This window comes from Ursus arctos, unplaced genomic scaffold, assembly GCF_023065955.2.
Source record: "Ursus arctos isolate Adak ecotype North America unplaced genomic scaffold, UrsArc2.0 scaffold_25, whole genome shotgun sequence".
Classification (NCBI taxonomy): Eukaryota; Metazoa; Chordata; class Mammalia; order Carnivora; family Ursidae; genus Ursus; species Ursus arctos.
The window spans coordinates 37,486,483-37,510,232 of record NW_026622930.1 but is presented as its reverse complement, the minus strand read 5'-3'; the positions used below and the strand labels follow the sequence as shown (position 1 = coordinate 37,510,232).

The 23,750-nt window shown below is 43.8% G+C and overlaps 1 protein-coding gene and 1 non-coding gene across 5 annotated transcripts in view; both read left to right on the top strand.

Annotated features, from left to right (window-relative positions):
* The window catches only part of PRKCH (protein kinase C eta), a 221,880-nt gene that overhangs the window by 78,801 nt on the left and 119,329 nt on the right, over positions 1-23,750 (top strand). The window lies entirely within an intron of this gene.
* Positions 5,491-5,597, top strand: LOC113242424 (U6 spliceosomal RNA). Its single transcript, XR_003311917.1, has one exon. It is a non-coding gene; the product is annotated as a U6 spliceosomal RNA (small nuclear RNA).

Here is a 23,750-nt window from a genome sequence, read left to right as displayed (position 1 = left end):
TTTGGAAAATACAGTTATCTCTCATAAAGGTGTTACTTATGTTGTCATCCACTGGATTTATTGTTTTAAGTGACTATTTTTAAATGTCTCAGTTTTAATTTCAAATCGGCAAATATTGATAAAGAAAAATCCATATAAACCGAAACTCTGAGTCTTTAATTTTTAAGATGATAAAAGGGTCCTGAGACCAAATTATTTTTAGAATTTAGAATAGTTTGACTTTTCCCTTTATCTTTTTTTCAGAAGGCCAGCACTTTTAATTTAGTGACCACAGGAAGAAGGACCTGTCAGACATGTGTTGCAGACTGATGTTAGGTAACAATCAGGTCCTATAAGCAACAGAATAATTCAGCAATTTTTTTTTGAAACCGTAACCCTGTTTTTCTAATTATTTTTACTGTGCAATGTACTTTTTTAGCCAGTTTTTGTCACAGGCCCTTTCTCATAAAAATAGGAAGGTCAGGAAGTAACACCGAACAACCAGAAGCCTATGGTGGTTTCTAACTTTGGAGATGGCTGTTCGGGGTAGCTTTATGCCGCACCGTTGCTTGATTCGAGCAGAACAAGGCAGTCACAAGACTTCTGAGCAAGTGGTCAGAGGTGTAAGTGCTAAAAGCTGAACCTCAAAAATAGCTCAGAGATCTATGGACAGAAGTATCCGTGGATGCGCTTCATGGGGCACCGGCTTATTAACTAGCATGCGCTTTTGACATCAAGGTTCTTGAAAACACAGAGTTTGACTCGTTTCTTAATTTTCTCAAACTTCATTTTTTTTTTTTGAAATTACATTAATGTGGTATTCTCTCAGTGGAACTGGGATTTAGGTAAAATAGAAATGATTTAATTTTGTGATAGAAAAAATAATTGCTCCAGAGTCTATTTTCATTATGCTTCAATCTCATTTCTCATGACCCCTGATCTCTGCTCTTTCTGTTTCAAATGAACAGCCAGTTATACTGGAATCCGTTTTCTTTCTTCCTCTTTCTTTCTTTCTTTCTTTCTTTCTTTCTTTCTTTCTTTCTTTCTTTCTATAATTTTTTTTTATTATATTATGTTAGTCACCATACAGTACATCCCTGGTTTCTGATGTAAAGTTCGATGATTCATTAGTTGCGTATAACACCCAGTGCACCATGCAATACGTGCCCTCCTTACTACCCATCACCAGCTCGCCCACCCTTCCTTCCTTCCTTCCTTCCTTCCTTCCTTCCTTCCTTCCTTCCTTCCTTTATTTTTATTTTTATTTTTATTTTTATTTTTATTTTTATTTTATTATTAGTTTCTTTTAAAATTGTATTCATTTATTTGACACAGAGAGAGGCAGTGAGAGAGGGAACACAAGCAGGGGGAGTGCGAGAAGGAGAAGCAGGCTTCCTGCTGAGCAAGGAGCCCCATGCGGGGCTGGATCCCAGAACGCTGGCATCATGACCTGAGCCGAAGGCCGATGCTTAACGCCTGAGCCACCCAGGTGCCCCTGGAATCCCTTTTCTTAGGTCTTCCCCAGTATCGCCCTGTGTTAGTGGGCAGGTAGAGAGGAGGAAGATCTGTTTCTTCCCTTCTCCCTTGAAACTTGTCTTGTGCATCAAGATTCCATTCTGGTAGATATGAACAGACACTTTTCCAATGAAGACATACAAATGGCTAACAGACACATGAAAAAATGTTCAAAATCATTAGCCATCAAGGAAATTCAAATCAAAACCACACTGAGATACCACCTTACGCCAGTTAGAATGGCAAAAATAGACAAGGCAAGAGACAACAATTGTTGGAGAGGATGTGGAGAAAGGGGATCCCTCCTACATTGTTGGTGGGAATGCAAGTTGGTACAGCCACTCTGGAAAACAGTGTGGAGGTCCCTTAAAAAGTTAAAAATTGAGCTACCCTATGATCCAGCCATTGCACTACTGGGTGTTTACCCCAAAGATACAGACGTAGTGAAGAGAAGGGCCATATGCACCCCAATGTTCATAGCAGCAATGTCCACAATAGCTAAATCGTGGAAGGAGCCAAGATGCCCTTCAACAGATGACCGGATTAAGAAGTTGTGGTCCATATATACAATGGAATATTACTCAGCTATCAGAAAGAGCGAGTTCTCAACATTTGCTACAACATGGACGGCACTGGAGGAGATAATGCTAAGTGAAATAAGTCAAGCAGAGAAAGACAACTATCATATGATTTCTCTCATCTGTGGAACATAAGAACTAGGATGATCGGTAGGGGAAGAAAGGGATAAAGAAAGGGGGGGTAATCAGAAGGGGTAATGAAGCATGAGAGACTATGGACTATGAGAAACAAACTGAGGGCCTCAGAGGGGAGGGGGTGGGGGAATGGGATAGGCTGGTGATGGGTAGTAAGGAGGGCACGTATTGCATCGTGCACTGGGTGTTATACACAACTAATGAATCATCGAGCTTTACATCAGAAACCAGGGATGTACTGTATGGTGACTAACATAATAAAAAATCATTAAAAAAAAAAAAAAGATTCCATTCTGGTGTTTTGAGATTTCTCTCTACGGTCTCAAGTCCATGCTGAAAGACTCCCTGCAGGAGGTCGAGAGTATGAGTGTGTGGGTGGGGCCTCAGTGGCCTCGGTTTGCAGGCACCTTCTTTGCATATGTCATAGGCTGCCTTGGATTTTTCTAAGTAGCGACTTATTTCTCAAATTATTTTGGAGAAAATCAGTTTCTACCTCTATGAATTTACATTTGGTTACAAAACGTATCGGTTGAGCAATACTACTAAATTATTACCACTTGAGTCCAGTGGATCAAAAGGACTATCCATATATACACACAGAGAGTGTTTACGTGTGACATCATGTGAAGTGTGTATACATGGACTTATTAATGACACTGGTTTATTATCACAGAATTCAAATTTTGTTGTGTGGGAGGAAACAAACTAGTAGATAAATTAATGTAATATGCCAAGTGGTAAGTGAAAAAATAAGGCAGAGTCAGGACACAGAGCAGGGCTGTATGTGTTTTCTGTTCGTATCAGATGACCTTTGAGCCAGAGATCTGAAGGGAGGGAGGGAGTGGACCCTGGGCCCGTCTGGGAGAAGAGGAAACAGGAAGTACAAAGACCCTAAGTCTGTGTGGGGGGGGTGGGGGGATGGTCAGTGAGTGAGAGTTGCCTCCAGGACTGTGGCTGGGCTATGAGGTCCTGGGGAGGTGCCCTGCATCATCGCCGGCACAAGGTCAGCACCCTGTTAATGTCACTGCCCTATTCCGGAACATGCCTTGTTGTTTTGGTAAAGTTCACCTATATTTGATGCTGGCTGATTGAGCATAATCTTTTCCCCTTTGGTTAGGGTCTTCAAGAGCACCATATTACATCCATTTACAGTGATTTAATGTGGGGCGCCTGGGTGGCTCAGGTCATGATCCTGGGGTCTTGGGATCAAGCCCCACATCAGGCTCCGTGGTCAGCTGGGAGTCTGCTTCTCCCTCTGCCTGCCCCCTTCCAAACACCACCCCCACCCTCCCGGTTCTTGTTCGCTTGCTCTCAAATGAAATCTTAAACAAACAAAAAAACCCCACAACAATGATTTGATATAAGTTGCTAAAGCCTAAATTATTTTTAAGTTCATCATGAAGACTTTCCCAAGTTCTGTGAACTCCATTGTGATTGTTCTAGCTAAATTAGGATCCATTACACAGCTTAAGTAAGCATTAAAAGTTCAAATCGACTGGAGATATATAACAAGTTCATGCACCTCTCAATATAATTAGCTATAATTTAATTCTGTTTGTGGGTTGTTAAGAAATTACTCTTATGCACCTCACCCACTTAAAACATGGAAAACTTAGGCTTAGCTGGAGTCTTCTGTTCTTGAACTTGGTGGGAACTATCATTTGTTGTGAAGCTTTAATAAGTGTTAGTGATACATCTGATAAAAATCTGGGGAAGTAAATAGATTGGAGCTTGGTCTGGGCACGTTGTAGGGACTTAGTATATAACTTTCAGAAGCTTAGTTCATATTGAATTTTGATGATACTTCCCATTTTCTGTAAATGAGTGTACTTCCAATATCTGAGTCCTTGGATTGGGATTTATCAATTACTGAAAATAGGGCCTTTAAAACTATGAGATGACAAGAGAGGATCTATTCTAGAGCAATGAAATCACTTGAGAATTTCGAAAAATAAGGATTCTCAGGCCCCAGACTGAATTAGAATCTCCGGGGAAGAGACCAGAGAAAGAGATTCTTAATAACACCTTGGTTGGTTCTAAAGGTTGACCAAGTTTCGGCACCCCTGTTGTATCCCAAATCATATCTAATGTGATTAACGGAGTTTTGGTGATTGGAAGGTTTGCTAGTTGAAAAAAAAAAAATGTAGAAAAAAACCACAGAGGGGAGTATATTACTTTGGTGTAGTCTTTTAAGAGCTGACAAAACACCAAATTTTTTTTTTTTAAGAGCTTTAAAAATACCGTGACATAGCTAGGTCAGGTTACAGTTCCTGTGCTTTTAGGAGGAGAAAATGAGACTCAGAGGCTAAGGGCCTTGCTAATGTCTGCAAACACTCAGTGCTAATGCTGAGACTCAAGCCGGGTTTGAAAGTGGTAAAAGCAGGCTGGGAATGTTGGCTGTGCTACCTATCAGCCCTTGGACTGAAGACAAGTTATAGGCATTTCCCGCTCTTAGAGTAACCGGGATCAGGGAAAGGCAGTTTAGAGTGATTCCAGCTACAATGGAAGCCAACTTTTAAAAAATATCTGTTTTAAAAGATTTGATTGGTACTTTGCCTTTAAAAATTATGACAGAAATTCTGAAAGTCCGTTCCTTTCTGTCATTGTAACCTAAACGCTGACACCTTTATACTAATTCTTAGAACCAAAAACAGATCAAATAACTCAGTTGTGTACTTTCCTGACTGATTTGAAGGCATGATAACATTTTCCACTTCATGATGACTTTCTCAACACTGTCATGAAGAGGGTTATTTACAGAAATATTTGAAGGTGTCCTCAGTTTTCCCAAAGGCTGGGCATGGCTCCATTAGTGTTGATCTTTTCTTCATTGGTGATGGACCTACACCTGGATTTACTGTGTCAGGGGTTTGCTGTGATTGAAGTAGCTTGTCAGTCAATTTCATGATCTGCATCAGCTGCAAGATCTCACTTTTATCTGGCACCTGTGTTTATTGCATAAGTTGTTGCATGGGAAGTCTCTAATTCTCAGGAAGTGAGAACAGCAACCGTTCACATGGAGGGCTGGAATAGAGTAGTTTTAAGCAGAGAAGGGACACATTTAAAAGTGCTCAGTCTGTTCCTTGGTGATTGTTTTTATGCTTTGGCATTAAGGTTACCTATATCAACATCACTATTGCGATTTTGGTAATGAAAGCTCAGATGGTGAGTTTGGGTATCGTAACTCTTACACAAGTTGTTTAGATGCCATTCTGTAGAAGGGACTCCATATCTGGGTACCACCATCTTATTTAATGCTTACTTAAAATCCACCCAGGTGTATATCTTGCCTCGGCAGGATATATACTAAAATTGGAATGACACAGAGAAGTTTAGCATGGCCCCTTGCGCAAGGATGACACACAAATTCATGAAGCCTTCCATATTTTTTGTATGATTCCATTAATATGAACTGTCCATAATAGGCAAAGGAATGGAGGCAGAAAGATTAGTGGTTGTCTAGAGCTTCTGGAAGTGATTGCTTTTACAGGTGATGGAACTGTTCTCAAACTTGTGGTGATGTTTTCATAACTAAAAAAATGAAAAAAACATCTGCCCAGGTCACCATACCTGGAGGGGTTGTTTCTAACAGAGGACTTTAGGAAGGATTCACTGACAAAGACTGACGCTTAACTCTGGGAGAGAACCCTCATCGATTTCGTTAACTACGTTAATACGTGATGATTCCATAGGACTCTGGTATTTCCCGCTAGCCCCTCAGGGAGGACTCTGTGGGAGCAGTTGGCCGGGGTGCAGCGACAAGTCTCACAGCCCTGCTCAAGTGGACCTGTGACAGGTCGTGTCCTGCCTCATGCTTCTGCTTCAGGTGTTCCGTGTCCCCACTGGAGGCCCCCACGTGCCTCCGTTCTTGGTCCTTGCCTCTGTGAATGCTCGAAGGCCACCCTAAATCCAGTCTTTATGGGCCTTCTCTCTGATATGCAGAGTACTGACTATTTGCTGGCTGTGTCTGTCTGGCCCTTTTTCTCTGACCAGGGATCATGAACCGCTCATGGACACAAAGGGGCCCAGAGACCAGTTTTGTTTTGTACATGGCATTGTACAACGTTTTTGGAGTTTCCCACTGTGACCTCTTCAGACAGGGCAGGGCTGCCCAGGGCACCACCTTCCCCAGAACCTCTTGTCATCCGGATCCCCTCTGACTTCACCTCCACGTCTGCATCTCTCAGTTGGGATCTGAGTGTTCTCTCAGTGTGTGTAGTCAGCACCGTGCACTAGCTACGGTGGCACTTTTCATTGTCTTTGAGGGGAAAGGGTGACTTCTTTGCTGGAGTCAACCAAAAAAACTCTTGTGCTTTACTGAATACCATAAAGGTTCCTCTCTTGCACCATCAGCATCCCAACCTGCCCCGGTGGCACTTCCACTTCCGGTTTGGGGTCAGGCAGTCTTACTATTCTGGGGAGATTTGGAGAAGAAGTAGGGAGAGCACTCTTTGTTTTGTTTTTGTTTTTTAATCCAGGAAATAAGTCAAGCTTTTTAGATAATATGTCAGTTTTAGTGAGGCCTCCAGCTTCTTGAATGCCCCAAAGCTTATTTCCTGGTGTTAGTGTTAATCGTGTCTTAACGGAGACTTACAGACAGAATCCCCTGGAAATTGCCCTTGGGGATCTCTTACTGTGCTTGAGATGTGGTGCCTGGTGGAAAGGCATCAGCTTTAGCTCAGAGGGACCCGGCTCTGCTTCCTGTACTTCCTAGCCGTGCGGCTTTGAGCAATGGTTACCTTATATGTAAAACATGGGGCTAGTGGCATGTATCCCCAGGATTATTGTGAAGGTTACATGAGGTCATACAAACATGCATACACCCACAAAGGGCTGTATTAGGACCTGATGCAGATTATGTGCCTGCCCATTTTAGAAGGAAATCCATACCCAATTTACCCCACATACTTTGTGGTGAATCATCTAAGAGGCATCGGGAAAAATATGATGCTATAAACCCCTTTTCTCGGCCATTGTTTCAAATCCTAGACAGCAATTGAACTTCACGTCATATTCTGGGAGGATGCAAAGTACATCCTGGCGTGTGTGTTGAAGTGCCTTTGGTAGGAATTACCGTCAGTGAAGCTGTGGGTGGGGAGAATGTGTGGAAGGATCACTCCCTGTGAAGGGAGCACTATTTTGTCAGTTTCCTGCATGCTGGGCCCTTGGAAACATGTGTTGCCCCTATTCCTATCTCTGCCCATGAGAGCCAATGCTATACTTTTCCCTAAGGGAAAGTCCTCAAGGCTCTAGATAAAACCTAGATTGATGTTGCTGCCATCTCCTTGAGAGGACTGACTGTATCATGGATTGGTGTGTGTGTGTCTGTGTGTCTGTGTGTGTGTGTGTGTAGACCAGCCCTCTTCATGGGCAGCTCCACTGCCATGGGTGCTTCATAGGAATGTTGATAGGACAACAGATAGGGACTAGCAGTCTGTTTCCCTGTCTAGCATGACTTACTTACTCTTTGGGATCATATTGAAAACCAGCTCCCATCCATGGTCAGCTAGTTCTATTAGCACAGATACACAATTGCAATAAGTGTGCTCTTCCAATAGCTCTGTTAAGATGAATGGGTTAATATTTACAGGATATTTCTAGGTCCCAGAAAGAAGGTGTGTTTTAAGAGCAGGTTGTATGAACTATTTACTGTTAATTTCTTATCCCTGGAGGATCGAATATTAAATGCCAGGGCAGACATTGTAAATTGTCAGGCAGCGTTGGCCCCTATCTCCCACCTTTGTCCCAGCATCAGGATTTTGTTACGTGCGGTCGCCAGCCTGACCTAAGTGCTGCCCGTCTACTTGGAGCAGCTCTGGTTGTTTACTTTGTTATTTATTCACAAATTGCAGTTGGTTCCCTCTCTGTGGATATTTCTATAGCATCGGTCTCTCCCCAAATATTTGCCTTAGTTTATTAAATTACTTTCTCATTTATAAGTTCAAGTGTGTGTTGACTTTTGTGGTTTTAACCTTACAGGCTTGCTTGTCTTTGTATTACCAGATGGTGTCCCTTGTTTCAGTCCATAAGCAAGGTTTGTCTGCTTGCTGGCTTGTTTTGTTTAGGGCTTAACCACCAGCCAGTTCCGTCTTGAGTTAAAGATGGGGTTATGTTCAAGTGAAAATCCATTTTAAATCTACTACTTAATTATTAATTAAAATGCCTCCTGCATATTTTGGAGGCAAAATTGCAATTTTTTTTTGCATGGGAAGAAAGAACGTGCACTGAAAAACAATATTTGTGTGGATTCGGGTTAGCCTCTTTCCTTTGCTCCGCGGTGCTGGCAGGTAGAATAGTATGAATCCGAAGGGCCAAAGACAGGCTTAACTGTTTCTGGGAAACCGACAGGTATCACCAAGGTATTTTAAAGGCTCTTTTCCTGTAGGGGTCTTTGGGAGGGGTTGCTGCTGTGAAGGCAAACAGAGTCAAGATCTGGGTGCTTGCTTCCTGCTTCTAGCACCATTTCCGGCCCATGGAGTATAATGGCGGGGACTGTTGTGGCGAAGTTGCTCCTTCCGCAGCTCCCTCATATTCTTGGATGCTCTCTCTTCCCCTCTCTCAGGTGGAGCCCAGTGGACTTCCTGAGTTGAGGAGATGGATCTGAGTCCAGGAAGAGTAAGGCAGCTGGAGGACAAAGGATAGAATACCAGGAAGGAGACAGTTGACCAGAGAAAGAACTCCAGAGATAGACAATGTGTCCCCCTTGAGTATTCAACTGAGTTCTGACCAGTATAAGGAAGCTGCCTGAGGCCAGAGAAAGAGCCCATCTAAAAGGGTCAGAGAGAACTGTTTCTGGTGCTCACATAGGGCCAAGAATAATGCCTGTTCCTACTAACCAGACTGGAAAACCTCAAGATTCATGGAGCATTGGGTTGAGTACACCGAAGGGTCTTGGCTGCCTAGTGGGGAGTAACCAGCCCTAGACTTAGCACTGTTCTGGCCCACCTAGCGAATCTAAAAAGCAAGATCTGATAGGATCAAACTATTTCCAAGTAACTTAACTGTGTCCCTAAACAAAGCTCAAGAATATTTATACGAATACAAAACTATCCAGCTCTCAACAGGTAGAACCCGCAATGTTTGGCATCCAGTCAAAAATTATCAGGCATGTGAAGAAGCAAGAAAATACAACTTGTAATGGGAGATAAATCAATAAGCAATCCAGAACTAACACAGATCTTAAAATTAGCAGACAGGACATTAAAACAGTTATGATAACTATTCCATATGTTCAAAAGTTAAATACAGAGATGAACGATTAAAAAGAAGCCAGTTGGATCTCAAACATGGTGTGTTTTTCAATCAATCCTTATGTTACTTCCTTATGTTGCTAATCCTTATGTTACTCCCACCAAATCCACCTGACCCAAACCTGGCCCTACTAATGTATCTGATTCCTAAGCTCTTCCCAGTCCATTACTGCAGTGCTAAGTCAGTGATGCCTAGGAGTTAGTTGACCTTTTGACCTTCCTTCATGCCTGCCATGCCCGTGCCAGACCTGAGCAGTCATCCTGCAGTGCTGCTCCTAGGCAAAGAATGCTGCTGGATCCATTGGTGTAGGTCTTCTCTGTGTATAACCAGGTACCCAACAAAAATCCTACTTTGCTTCTTGTGGGGTTTGTAGGGACTCCAAAACCTTCATACCTTTAAGCCCATCTTTTTTTTTTTTCTCATCCAAATTCTGGTTCTGTAGTCTGCTGAGAAAAATCCTGCAATGACTCCCATCTGTATGCATCCACTGTTCCCCAGTATGGCCATCTCCTGTCTGCCTTTCTGCTGGTTGCCAAGGAAACCTCTCTTCTCACAGAGGCTATAACCTGTTCCTGGGCAGATCCATTCTCTCTGCCCTCTTAGCATGTTCTTGCGTCCTCACTTGTCTGACTACACCTCGTGCAGTCCCTTACTCTCCCTCAGTTACTTCTCTTTTGGTGATGTTGATGGAAAAAAATTCTTCACTTGATCCTTGGCTACCATTCCATTTCTTCTTTTATAGCCAAGTATCTTAACAAATACTCTGTATTTACTCCTCACCAATCCCTTTCTTTTCAGTCTCTGATTCTGTCTTGTTCAGATGCCTCCGAAGTTCAAAATGTACCAGTCTTTTCTCAGCAGTGTTCCACTGTGAACTTGCTGCTGTGTTTGGTTCTGCTTAATCTCCTTCTGAGACCCTAAATCACCGCTCTGAATTCTGAGTGGTGGTCCTCAACACCTACAGCTCCTTCTCTCATTCCCTTCAATGATGACTAAACTTCACCATTATTTTTAAGACTCCCATTTACCCTGTGCCTTCATTCTAACCAGGTGGCCTTGCTTCCTGTGTAATCAAGAAAATCATATCAGGTGTGACCTCCCTGGCACACGTGGGAGAGAAAGAGAGAGAGAGAGAGATCCGGGTTATAGACCTAGATGGGAGGGTAGAGAGCCACAGGCATAGTGAAATCCCCAGATGAAAACAGATCCCCATATTTTAAAAAGTTTTTTTTAAGTAAGCTTTATGTCTGACGAGGGACTTGAACTCATGATCCTGAGATCAAGAGCCACATGCTCTACCAACTAAAGCAGCTAGGCTCCCTGAAAACAGATCCCTGGGGATGTGAGTGAGAACAACATCCTGCTCCTGACCTTATCTACACTCCCACCCATTCTCATTCCTTAGCCTCCGTCCCAGAGGATAGTTGTCCTTTAGCCAAAGACCTATGCTTCTTCAAGGACTTTGCTTCCCTACCTCTTACTTCTCTGTTTTCCTTACTCTCAGTTGCTTTTCCCAACCTATAAACATGCCAAGCCGCCTCACCCGAAAAGACCTCCAGCACCTCCATGGGTAATTCCAATTCATTTCCTCTTTTTCATCCAGATGTCTTGAGAGCGTAGTCTGTACACTCTCTCCCCTTCTTTGCCTTCTGTTTTCTCCTCCAGCTCCTACTGCAGCTCTCTGGCTTCCCTCACCATCATTCTACTCAAGTAGCTCTTGATGAAGTCACCAAGGACATCTGTAGTGCCAAGTCCAGTCAGCAGCTTTGAGTCCTCATCTTACTGGACATCTCGTGTGCATATGATAATGCGTATCACTCCCTCCACCTCACGGCCCTATACTTTTTGACTTCTGAAGTCTACTGATCATCTTTGCACCTCCCTGACTCTTCCTTCTTTGTATCTTTGGGCTTCTCTCCCTCCCCTTCCAGTTTGTATTCTCCAGGGTCAGTGTTCAGCCCACTGATGTTCTCACTCACATCCCTGAGGCTCGGTTTTCACCCGGAGATTTTACTCTGCCTGTGGCTCTCTATCCCTACATCTCTGTCTGCAGCCCCGATCTCTCTGATGAGTGTCAGCTTCCTGCATCCAGTCACACGCTAGGCACGCCCACCGTGGCGTTCATCCATTCTTTGAATTAGCAAACACATGCATCTTCTCTTCCCATGTTTTGTTGAATATGAGGGAGAAAAGCATTCCCCCGCTGCGAGGTGCTATACTATTCTGATCCTGCTCCCATCTCTTTGTCCTTCCCCTATGTCCTTAACGGGCCTCTTTCCCTCATTCTAGGTCTTAAAAGTGGGCACCCATCCTCATAAGATCTTTCATCTTCAGAGACACTGTCAGTTATTACCTTTGACCTCATTTCTTCCCATGAACCCTGGTTCTGTGGTATCTTTTGAACACTTTCAGCTCCAATCCCAGTCGTCATTTTCCTCTCATGTCAATCCCTTCTGCTTACTCCATTTCTCTCACTGCTACCTCTCTTCTCCTGGACACCCATGCTTGAACCCCACATACTTCCTCCACCTGTGTGTTTTGTCTCTCCAACCAAAGCAAGAGAATTTGAAGTTAGCATTCTGTTGTGTAGCCCTGTACCCCACCTACTCAACACGCTGGTATGTGAGGGTATGAAGTGAGGCCAAGAGGAGGTAGAAGGAGAAATGGTTCCAACCCTTTCCCACTTTAACAAGCATCTGCAGAACCTCCACCCCTCTGACTTTGACATTATGTCAGAAATGATATTTTTGGAAGAGGTTTCATCCAGACTTTTATTTCCAGCTAGAAGGAGAGCTAGGGGACAGGATTAGCCAATAAAAGATGAGGACATGGAATCCATTTAATGAGGATTCTTGCTGGGGATGTTTACAGGAATTCTTTTAACAGCACTTACTTTGGGTTATACTATGTGAAATCTTCTTTCCCTTTGGGTAGTGGATTCCTTTACACTATATTGGGCCAATTCTATAACTTTCCTATTACCTTCCGTTTTTGTTTTTGTTTTTTTTCCCCAGCTCTATTGAGGTACAGTTGACCAAAGAGTAAGATATTTAAAGTGTGTATCACACTGGGGGCGCCTGGGTGGCACAGCGGTTAAGCATCTGCCTTCAGCTCAGGGCGTGATCCCAGAGTCCTGGGATCGAGCCCCACATCAGGCTCCTCTGCTATGAGCCTGCTTCTTCCTCTCCCACTCCCCCTGCTTGTGTTCCCTCTCTCGCTGGCTGTCTCTCTCTGTCAAATAAATAAATAAAATCTTTAAAAAAAATAATAAAGTGTGCATCACAGTGATTTGGTGCACATATACATCGTGGAAGGATTCCCACCACCTAGTTAATTAGCACGTCCATCACTACCTTCAGTACTTTTAAGTTCTCTTTAACTGTGATAAAATACACATAACATAAAAATTTCCACCTTAACCATTTTAAGTGTACAGTTCAGTGGTATTTATTATATTTGCGTCGTTGTGTGACCACCACCTCCAACCATCTCTTTTTGAAACTGAACAGAACTCTTATAAAACAGAAACTCTATGCATTGAATAATAAATTCTCATCCTCTCTCCCACAGCTCCTGGCAGCCACCATTCTTTCTGTCTGCAAATCTGATTACTCTGGGTATCTTTTACGGGTGGACTCATACAGTATTGCCCTTTTATGACTGTCTTGTTTCATTCAGCATGATGGCCTCAGGGTTCATCCGTGGTGTAGCATGTGTCAAAACTTCCTTCCTTTTTAAGGCGGAAGAATATTCCACCGTATGTAAATAGCACATTTTGTGTATCTATTCACCAGTTGATGGGCAATCTCATATTAGTGTTTTAGACTGAATCCTGATCATTTTGAAAACTTTAGTCATGCTCAGTTGAGACCTCCTTGGCTCACCTCCCCCAGCTGTGGCCCAGACGCTTGGAGTGAAGAAGGGGGTGAGGTCTTTTCTTTTTTTAAGGAATAATTGACATGTTAACATGATATTAGTTTCAGATGTGCAACGTAATATGATATTGTGAAATAATCACAGTAAGTCTAGCTAACATCTCTCACCATAGTTACAAAAAAATTCTTTTTTCTTGTGATGAAAGCTTTTAAGAACTACTCTCTCAGCCACTTCCAAATATGCAAAACAGTATTAATTATAGTCACTATGCTGTATATTACATCCCATAGCTTATTTTATAACTGGAAGTTTGTACCTTTTGACCCCCTTCCAGGAGGGTGAAGTCTTGTCCTGAGATCTAACATCCCCTTTTCTCCTTCCCATCTCCCCTTCCTCTCCTTTCCTCCTCCCAGCCTGTCCCCCAAGAATGATTTTCTTGGAGTCTCTCTCCTTAGCTTCAGGTTGGGGAGGAAATAGTCTTGCACCCCCCTCTAATGCTGACACCCCTGACTTTTCAGACTTGTTCTGACTTTGGGGGAGTGGTACAGAACCGGTGCATTGGGGGGTAGAGGTCTCCAGGAAGCCCTGATGGGAGGGGGCTTTCAGAACTTAGAGTATGGCTCCTTAGTGTCTTTTGTCCTCAGCTACAGTTCTGGGATGAGAGGAAAATTCCCAGCCCATATCCTGCTACACTTAGAAAATCAAAGGGACCTAGTTAATATGACATTTATGACGGCTGCACATAGGGGCTCTGAAATTCTATTTTTCTCCTGTCTTCCCCCTTTCAGTATTCCTCATACCTGAAAAGGAGGGGTTGGGGTCCAGTATAGGATGTGGATTCAAGCTCCTTCATTAATCAGTGATTGCAACTCCAGTCTCTCAAGGCGAGACTGGTCCCCAGAGTAGACTTCTTTGGAAGAGCTTCCTCCCTGTTGTCTGCACCCCAGTTTTACCCAATAGAATCCCCGTTAGTGCCCTCCTTTTGGCAATCTTTCCTGATCTCTCATTGTCAGTTGAACCAAAAGAGCCCAATTTCTAGGGTTGTTAGTACAGCACAGTGGAGGAAATGCTTTTTTTTTTTAATAAGATTTTATTTCTTTATTTGACAGAGCCAGAGAGCACGAGCTGGGGGAGGGGCAGTGGGAGAGGGAGAGAAGCAGACTCCCTGCTGAGCAGGGAGGACTCCATCCAGGCCCCTGGGATCATGACCTGAACCAAATGCAGACGCTTAACCATCTGAGCCACCCAGGTGCCCCTGGAGGAAATTCTTTAAATGGGCTGGCTTAGTGATTTCTAACCCTGGTTTGATTATCAAGGCCTTTACTACATTTCTCAGAGTCTTGTGTAAGTGTAGCCATTTTGACACCATGTCTCTTGGGACTACTAATATACCTAATGGCAAAATTTGATGAATTCAGTGAAGTCTTTAATTGGATTAAAAAAATTTAATGCATATTTTGTACTCTTAGATGGTACCCATGGAGTCATCTTCCCTTATAAGGTGTTCGGCCCAGCACTTCCGGACCCACAGCTTGGGAATGGTCCCAGTAGCCAGTTTTCTTAAAAAGAAGAGGGGGAGGGGAAGCCTATAGTGTGGATTGAATCATATTATTATTTTTTTAAAGATTTATTTATTTTTGAGAGAGTGTGAGTTGGGGGGGGGTGGAAGAGGGAGAGAGCATCTCAAGCAGACTCCCCACTGAGTGTGGAGCCCAACACAGGGCTTGATCTCAGGACCCTGAGATCATGACCTGAGCTGAAATCAAGAGTCAGATACTCAAGCAACTGAGCCACCCAAGCGCCCCTGAATCTTTATTTTCTAAGACTTGATAGTCTAAAAGCATCTAGGTTGAAAGTGTGTTTGTGTTTGCAGTTTATTGTGTGTGAGGGCTTTTTTTTTTTTTTTTTTTTTTTGTGGATGCTTCTAAGGACTGATGAGGAAGCCACACCAGGGTTGTTTCTCTGCTGAAAGGGTTGAGGCAAGGTCATCCGACCCGCTGATTACACTTGAAAAGGGAGAGTGTGTCTTTTGCCACCTCAAAGGGCAGCTGTTTATTGAATTTCTCCACCCTCCAATTGTTTTACATATGGAATGGTTCCTGGAGAAAGATCTAACATCTGCACAGGTCTATCCTGTTCCTCGGCTGTGTTTACTGAAGCGAGTTCGGCAGTGACGTTGTTCACACACTGCAAGTTGCACGTACGGTGTACGGGAGGGTCTGGCCTGCCCAGGAGAGTTTGGGGAGCTCATAATTCGGAGCCTGTTGCATGTTTGACAGGTCAAGCTCATCCATGCGTTCATTAAATAAGAAGTCCCTGGTGTGCCAGGCAGTAGACACAGGCTACTTTGAAAAAGCACACAGCCTGGAGAGGAAGGTGGTCGCGTAAACACAGTTCAGCATGGCATGTAGTGAGGAGTGCAAGGGACCTGGGGGGCCTTCTAGAAGAAGGCCTCTTCCTAATGGCCTCAGGGGAGAGAGTGGGATGGAAGACAAAGCAAGGCTTAGAGAGAGAGCCATGTGTGACACGTCGTTAGATCTGGAAGGATTAGCCTAAGCGTGGACTGTCACTTCCATTTGCTGAGAGACGCCCCAGAGACCATCCAAGTATCAGGAAGGCTTCATGATAGGATAAACAGCTGTATTTATTCCCTTGACCCAAGAATCGGGATTATTCCTTTGCTTGGCATTGAAAGGTGCCACTTAGTCGCTGGGTTTCACATAGGAATTAGTAATTAGGGAGTTCACCAGCAACGGCTGAGCATCTCTTCAAGTCCGTCCCACAGGAGCAGTGACTGTAACGCTGGAGCCCAAGCCATTTTCCATCCTGGGAATTATGCTCTGCCCCTTCCTAAATTCCCATTGTGGTTTCAAATGAAGAGGCCATTGTTCACTTTCCTTCCTAAAAGAAGCAATATATTTAACTTCTGGCTCTCTGACTGACTGATGGAGAGCTGATCTCTATGGAGCCAGCACCCGTGGCTTCCCAGCAAGACAAACCCTCGGTCTCCATCTGATCTTCCGCCCCCCGGTTGAAGTTATTTGGATTCTACACCGGCACAGTAGGAGGCTTGCGTTAGGTCCTACTAAGTGGCTAGAGCTCCTTGATTCCCACCCGGGGTTTAGTAGAAAAAAAGATGGGGCCTTAGCTCTTTATAGGAGCTAGACCTATTGGAATTTAAAAGCAAATATCTGATGTGAAAATCTGTACTATCTTAGGACTTTGAAGCTTAATACAAAAGAGTCTTTACTGTGTTGTTGAATACTTTGGGTCCAGGCAGGTGTCCTAGAGCAGAAGCTTTCAAACTTGTTTTTGAGCAACAAAATACCTTTTTTTCCCAAACGAAATCTACAGAATCCAAATACTGCAGGGTTTCTTCGCCAGCGGGATTGACCTTTAGGTTTGGGTAGCTTTTGTCATGGGGGCCGTGGTGTGCATTCTAGGATCTAGCAGCATCCCTGATCTCTGTGCTCTAGGTGCCACTGGCAAACCACCCCACCGCAGTTGTGACAACCAAAAATGTCTCTGGGCATTGCCAAATGACCCTAGGGGCAAAATCACACCTGGTTAAGGACCAATGCAATACAATATATAAAACTGATTTTTTAAAAAGAAGGAACTGGTGTTTGGGAAGTGAGATTAACCTCCATAAGAACCCTGTGTAGGGTCCCTGGCCTCTACTGTTTGAGGAACTGGTGTGGAGTTCTGACCTACACAGGTGTGCCATCCCAGAGGGGTAGGTCATCATTTTTAAAGCCGGGAACACAGGGAACTAGTTATAAATAAAGCAAAAAAAAAAAAAAAAAACCACCAAAACCCAAAACTCTAAAATCAGACAAATCCACAGGTGTTTTGAACCCAAATATACACTGAAGAGTTTTGTACATGTATGTAGGTGTACGTGGTTGGTGTACTTGGACATTAGAATAGGGAAGAGAGATGTTTGGGTGCTGTCCACCTAACTCCTGGCATTTGGCTACTGCAGTTTGTCCTGTTTTGCCACAGACATGAGCAGAAGGCCTGCGGCCCTCGGCCCAGTGATGGAGCTCATCTTTGCTGTGTGAACCCTAGTTTCCGTGAGACTCTCCACGACTGGCTCTGCTCATGGAGGGCTGGAAACGTGGGCTAGCACCTGCAGCCTCTTCCAGCCAAACTCCAGCTGAATCCCAGTTTGGACCATGTTGTTTCAAGGTCATTGGATGGATTTCTACATGTCTGCCCTTCATACTTAGGGAGTAATGTGTGCTTCTGTATACATGTGTGTGAGTGACCTTGTCTGTCCTTCAGGAAGCCCGCATGTGGTCTCCTCTCCCCTGCCATTCTCAGTTTCGGTTGAGGGGTTGGGAGGGGAGGGTTTCTGGGAGCTTGGCACGGGCCACTCCCCCATTTTCCTCATGAACCCGGGCTGATGAAGCCTGTCCCACAGGCAGACTCTGTACCCCAGGTATGTGGGCGTCAGTTAGTATAAAGAACAATACCGCTTAGTGAGTCACTCTCATCTGTGGGAAGATGCGTGGCTCCGGGAGGGAGGGAAGGAGGGAACGGGTGCCTAGAGGGCTCAGCTTTCATCTGTCTGTCCAGCAAGCTCACTCAAACCCCATGTCAGAGCTGGAGTCCAGTGCTAAATTGGTGGAGAGCTTGTGCCTTACTTGGGGAACCACCCCCTGTCCTAACTATCTGTTCGGCTGCTTGCAGTGGTCTCTTGGCACTTAGAAAAATGTTTCATTTTCCTCAAACATCACATGATTGCTTGGGAACAAAGGAGTCCAGAACTCATTTTATCTATATGTCCATCTGCGGCTCTCCAACCCTCCTGAGAAACCCAATACCAGAAATGCCTCAGGAGTCCCGCAGGTGTGCTCAGAATTCCTGGAAGACGCTGATAAGAGCCTGTTGCAACACCCCTCCATCCCCCTCCCCTCCCTGTCACTGCCTCCAAGGGCTGTGGAGGACAGGAGCTCAGGGGGACAGCTTGGGTTTGAACTTGGGTTAGAGCTGGGGTAAGCGAACGGAGACTCCTGCAACACCTTCTGGCCTGTGATGGAGAAGCTTGCTGTAAGAATATTTAGAAAAAAGATTTCTATTCTTTGTATTAAGTGTTAAATCGATTTGATTGACTTCCATCTCTGGTGTGGATTATTGCCATCAGATAAGTACACAAGCATTGAGCTGCAAATAGGCACAACAAAGGTTAGCACTGATAGACCAGTTTCTAGTAGACAGTATCTGATAGGTGGTTTTATGAGTGACCCAGGAACATAACTGGTGTGTTCTGAAAAGGGCATGGCTTCCCAGGATGCTGTGTTCCCCCACCGTGCCCTAATAAGTGGCTACATTTCCTGATCTCTACCCTTTTGTCACCTTTTATCATCAAAATACGCAACCAGTTTTAGGGACCCGAAAACTAAACACTTTAAGATTGATAGGTTTCATAGCCAGGACTTGCAGAAGATAGTCTCACCTTTACATATGACTTTATAATGTATACATCATTCCTATGTGTATTCTCCATTTAATCATGACAAAGCAGCCCCATAGCCTAGGTTTGTCTTGGCCTTATCTTGAGAGAACTTAGGGAATCTCCTAACACCGCTCCTCCGTATGAAACCTTTCAGTGCCTTCCTATGATCTGTGAAGGTCATGATCCTTCTTCCCAAATAGGTTTGGCATGAACCTTCCTTTGAAATCTCATCTCCTACTACTCATTCATACTCACTGTGGCTTAGCAGTAGTGAACTATTTGTAGGTACCTGAACCCGGCAAGCTCTTTTATACTTCTGTTAACTTTTTCATAGAAGCATGATTTAATCCATTCACTAATTTATTGCTTCTTATATACTGGGCACTGGGGATGCCCCTCCCCCCCCCACACCTCTCGCCCCGTAAACACCCCAGTTCACAGTCTAAACAGGTAAATGTGAGTCTTTGTGATAAGACCCTCGGTGTTGGTGCTGGGGATGCTATTAGGAGGACCATCAAACCCTGACTTGAATAACGGTCAGTAAAGCAAGTCCTGAAGTCCTTTTGGTTGGGAGTAGGCGGAGAGAGTTAGGAGAGGAGGGGAAGGCAGAGATTAGGGCAGGCATGGACCCCAGGGCCAGGCCGGGATAGACGAGTGGGGAGGTTTTGGTGGGGGCTGGGCCAGCTGCAGGTGCACTAGCGTGCCCTGGAGCCTGAAGGCAGCCGTTGAATGGTTTTTAACTGGGAGCCTGGCGGAGCGTGAGTGACTCAAAAGGACTTCCCTTGGGTGTTTCTTCTGCTTCTCGGGTGCCTGGCACACTGCCGCTCAGGCTGTAGAGTCAGTCCCGGCATCACCTCCTCTGCGTGTGCTCCTGGTTCCTCGGCACCACCCCGGCTCCCTCCTCTGGTCTTACGGCACCCTAGATATGCAGGCTGGAGATAAGGCAACTATTGCTTTTGTATTTTAACTATTTATCGCTGTGCCCTTCCTTCTGGGCCATTGGTGCTTAGAGTTGAAAGTGCAGATTCTTGGTCCCCACCCCAGATATTCTGATTTAGTTTGAGATAAAGTCTGCTATAAATGTTTAATAAGTGAATGAAGTTGCCCAAATGTAGGTATATAAATTGTGTTGGAGCCTAAATGAATGCTCACACATGATTCCATGGCCAAGCCCTTTTAAAGATCACTACCCCCCCCCAAAAAAAAAATCACTCAACGCAGTTGCCATGATGAGACGGCCTTTGAGGAGCGGGCAGTCCCACTGAACCACAGCATTCTAGACACCCAGAAATGGAAACAAGGGATCTTTAACTTGTATTTTATAACTTTCCATGACATATCAATATAATCTGCAAGGATATCACTAATGGGTGTTAGATGCTCATTATGACAGATCCTGGGAGGATATAAAACTATAAAATCTTGCTCTAAGAAATTTATTCTACTTGAGATAGAGGGCAAAAATACCCAGGGAGTGGAATAACTATGCAAGCTTGCGAAGGCTCCGTGGAGTGCTGCATACGGAGGAGCCTTAGAACCGCACAGTGGTAATGGAGAAGGAGAAGAGACAGAGAGAGAGAGAGAGAGCTGTGGGCAGGAGGATTCTGCAGGCAGCTTCGGGTGAGGAAGGTGAGAAGCCATCCCTGGTGAGGGGAGTGACCTGGGCAGAGTCTGGCAGGAGGAAGGGCCCTGAGTGGGTAGGAATGTGTCACGGGGGCGATGGTGGTAAACGTGGAAGGGGATGTTGGTCCGGGCTCGAGAGGGCCTTCAGCTGAAGGCTGGGGTTATTATTATAAGGTTGGAATATGCAGCTATGCAGCCCTTCTCGGTCTCAGGTAGCTTCAGCTCTTGAAGAGTCTGTTGTCCTTATCCCCAACTCCATCTACCTTCTTCACCGAAGTCATGGATTTCTGAATCTAGGGTAATGGCGGTCATGAGCACGCTGTCCTCTTTGTGGAGAGCGCTGATCACACACCTGAGTGGCAGGGCAGTGGGGAGCAGACCAAGATGCATCCTGGGACGGTTTCGTTTGGCATTTTCACAGGGAAGAATGTTTTCATGTCTCTGCCTGTTCCAAGTGCGCGTGCCCCACACATACCGCCAAGCTGTCACATTCCCTGTTGTGCAACGCGTTTGCCAGTGCCTTCAGTGAAAACATGAAAAAAAATCAGAACTGTGATTTCCTTGTTTATTAATAAAAAACACAGGGCTCGAGCCCCCAGACACACGATCTAGAATAAAGGGTTCAGTTCGTACTGACCCTGTCATCACTGAAGCCAGGTTCACAGCTCTTTCACAAGCCTGGGCAAACAGCCTTGCTAAGAATGTTTTCATCAAAGGTGTCTCTTCTTAATAACCCTTTGATCCAGGGTAATTCCTTTATCGTCTTAGATGGTAATTTTGCCCCAAGGAAGTCCAAGAGGCCTCCTCCCGTAAGGACTTGTTTTTGTTTAGAGTTTGCCACAACTAGGAAGAAGAAAGTCTCCTATTACTGTTATTTATACAGTTTTAAGTAGAAAGCTGGAGCTTATAAAAATGGTTTTTCTGTTCAGTCTTTTACCTACACTTACAGTATGAAGCTAAACTACCCGTTCTTGTGTTCACGGAGGAATTTTCTCGTACGACTACCAGAAAATGTGGAAAGTTTTGTTTGAGGAAATTCGACTCTTTCATCTCTTATGAGTTACTGCTTTAGGAATGCAGTTTACCAAAGTGGATTAGGGACAGTTTGTAATGCGGAAGTGTGGGCACTCACAGCAGCAGAGACAAAGCTCTCCTCTCCAAATCTCCACCTTGATACAGTCTACACCAGATGCGGAGAGTTACTGAGCCTGTTAAGTCTCTGATTTGAGGCCACAACTATTTGTTGTCGGCCCTTACCAAAATAGGTCGTTTGAGAATTGATCCACTTTATTTCTATGAATCGCGCATTAACCCGGCTCGTCAACACCCACAATGCTTCACTTGGGTTAGCGGGAGCCCTTACTTTGGGAAAGTGAAAATTTCTGTGTCTATTGGTTACAGAAAACGTTCTCCACTGGTTTCATTGAATCTGAGATTCAATCATTGCCTAAAAAGTTTAAAAAAATTGTTTTTCTAGCTAACCTATTCCCCAAATATCTCTTTAAAATCCCCCCTTTTCAGAGAGGAGGCGGATGAAAATTTCAATAACGGCAGTTTTCTCTTTTTTGCACAGATGGTTTAAAGAATTCTGAGTGCCATTGTTTAATCCCCCCCCCATCTCATGTTGCATGTTCATGGTGAAAGGTTAAAAATAGTTCTTAAAGGAAGCAAAATTAAAGCAAGAGGGAATTGTCTCTTAATTGTTATGGAGAAGTCCTACAGTTTTACACTGAGTTTCCAGTCGATGTGGAGAAGAGAGGGAAACATGAAAAGCTTCATTCCTTACAGATCAAGCGAAACTGGCTCTTACCTTCTCATCCGATACAAATAGGAAACTGAGAAAAAGTAAACTTGGAGGCCAGAAAGAGCATAGAGGATCTTCAGGTCTCTTTCATCAGTCACTATGTCACATTAAGGAACTAAGTGGTAAGCTTTGGGCAACAGCTCAAATAGAAACCTGTAGAACTGAGTCCATACTATGTTTCTCAAGGGCAAATGCTGAAGGTTGATAAATGCTTTACAGGTAGAGGGCACACTCTCATCCATTGTTTTTAATCTTGCGATCAAAGGTGGGTTTCAGGATTTTTTTTTAATGAGTCCATACAACAGCTAAGGATGCTACTACCAGATGAAGAAGGTGAGCAGTCATGCCCATTGTGGATACTCTCAGAGCCTCGGGGAATCCTAGAATATGTGTCCCGAGGACTTTGCCATAGTCGACTGATCACAGTGGCAGTTGCTAAAACCAAATGTATTTCAGTTAATAAAGAACTTGACAGTGATGTTAACCAGACCCATTCTAGAGAGGCCAGAAAAAAAAATATCTCTGTGGTATGTGCTAGGACTTATAAATGGAGATGAAGTAGAATCATTGTAATTTGGATTATTTTATTAAAACTTTAAAATATTGAAATTTAACTGGATTATCTTACTCAGCTAGAGATGGTATAAAAAAACTTGGCAAAAAGATGATTTTCTGTGCTTGTTAGTCAGATTAATACTATATGCATGGAATTTTAAATCGTAAGCCTGGGTATTTCTTGACACCTGCCCCCTCCCATTCCCCACCAATACATATGTATAAAAGGTAAAAATGAACCATAACCTTTCTGAAACCTTCCTTGTCTTCTTCAGTTTGGACACAATCTTGGTGAAAGTTCTCCGGTGACTCCCATGGAATTAATAGTAGAGGAGTATGTTTCTTTTCTTAATAGGAAAAAACAGTTGCTAACATCTTTCCAAAAATGAACAGCTATTATCAGAAAGTTATAGTACAAATGGAAGACAACTTTTAAAAAATAGGCAAAGGATTTGAACAGATATTTTTTTCAAAAGAAGAACTATTAATGGCCAATAAGCATATGAAAATAGGCTCTGCATTTTTAGGCAGTAGAAAATGCAAATTTAAACCACAATAAGATACCGCTAGAATGGCTAAAATTGAAAAGACTCACCACACTATATGTTCATGAGACTATGGAACACTAGAACTTTTCATATTATTGGGGGGAATGCAAAATGGCACAACCACTTTGAAAAATGGCCTAAGATCCTAATGAGCAAATAAGGATCTTAGACTGCTTTCTCTCCCTTTCTCCTGGCTTATGTACGATTGGTTGATATTTTAGATGTCTCTTTATTTTTCTTTGGAAGCTCCATTAACAAGATGTTATTACTTATTCCACAGCTGTTTGTTTATATTTACCTAAATGTTTATAAGGTTTTTTTACTCACCATTTTCTTCTGTTGCTCAGACCTTCCTTAGAGGATCATTTTCCTCTCCCTCAAAGTAAATGCTTTAAGAGGCGCCTGGGTGGCTCAGTCGGTTAAGC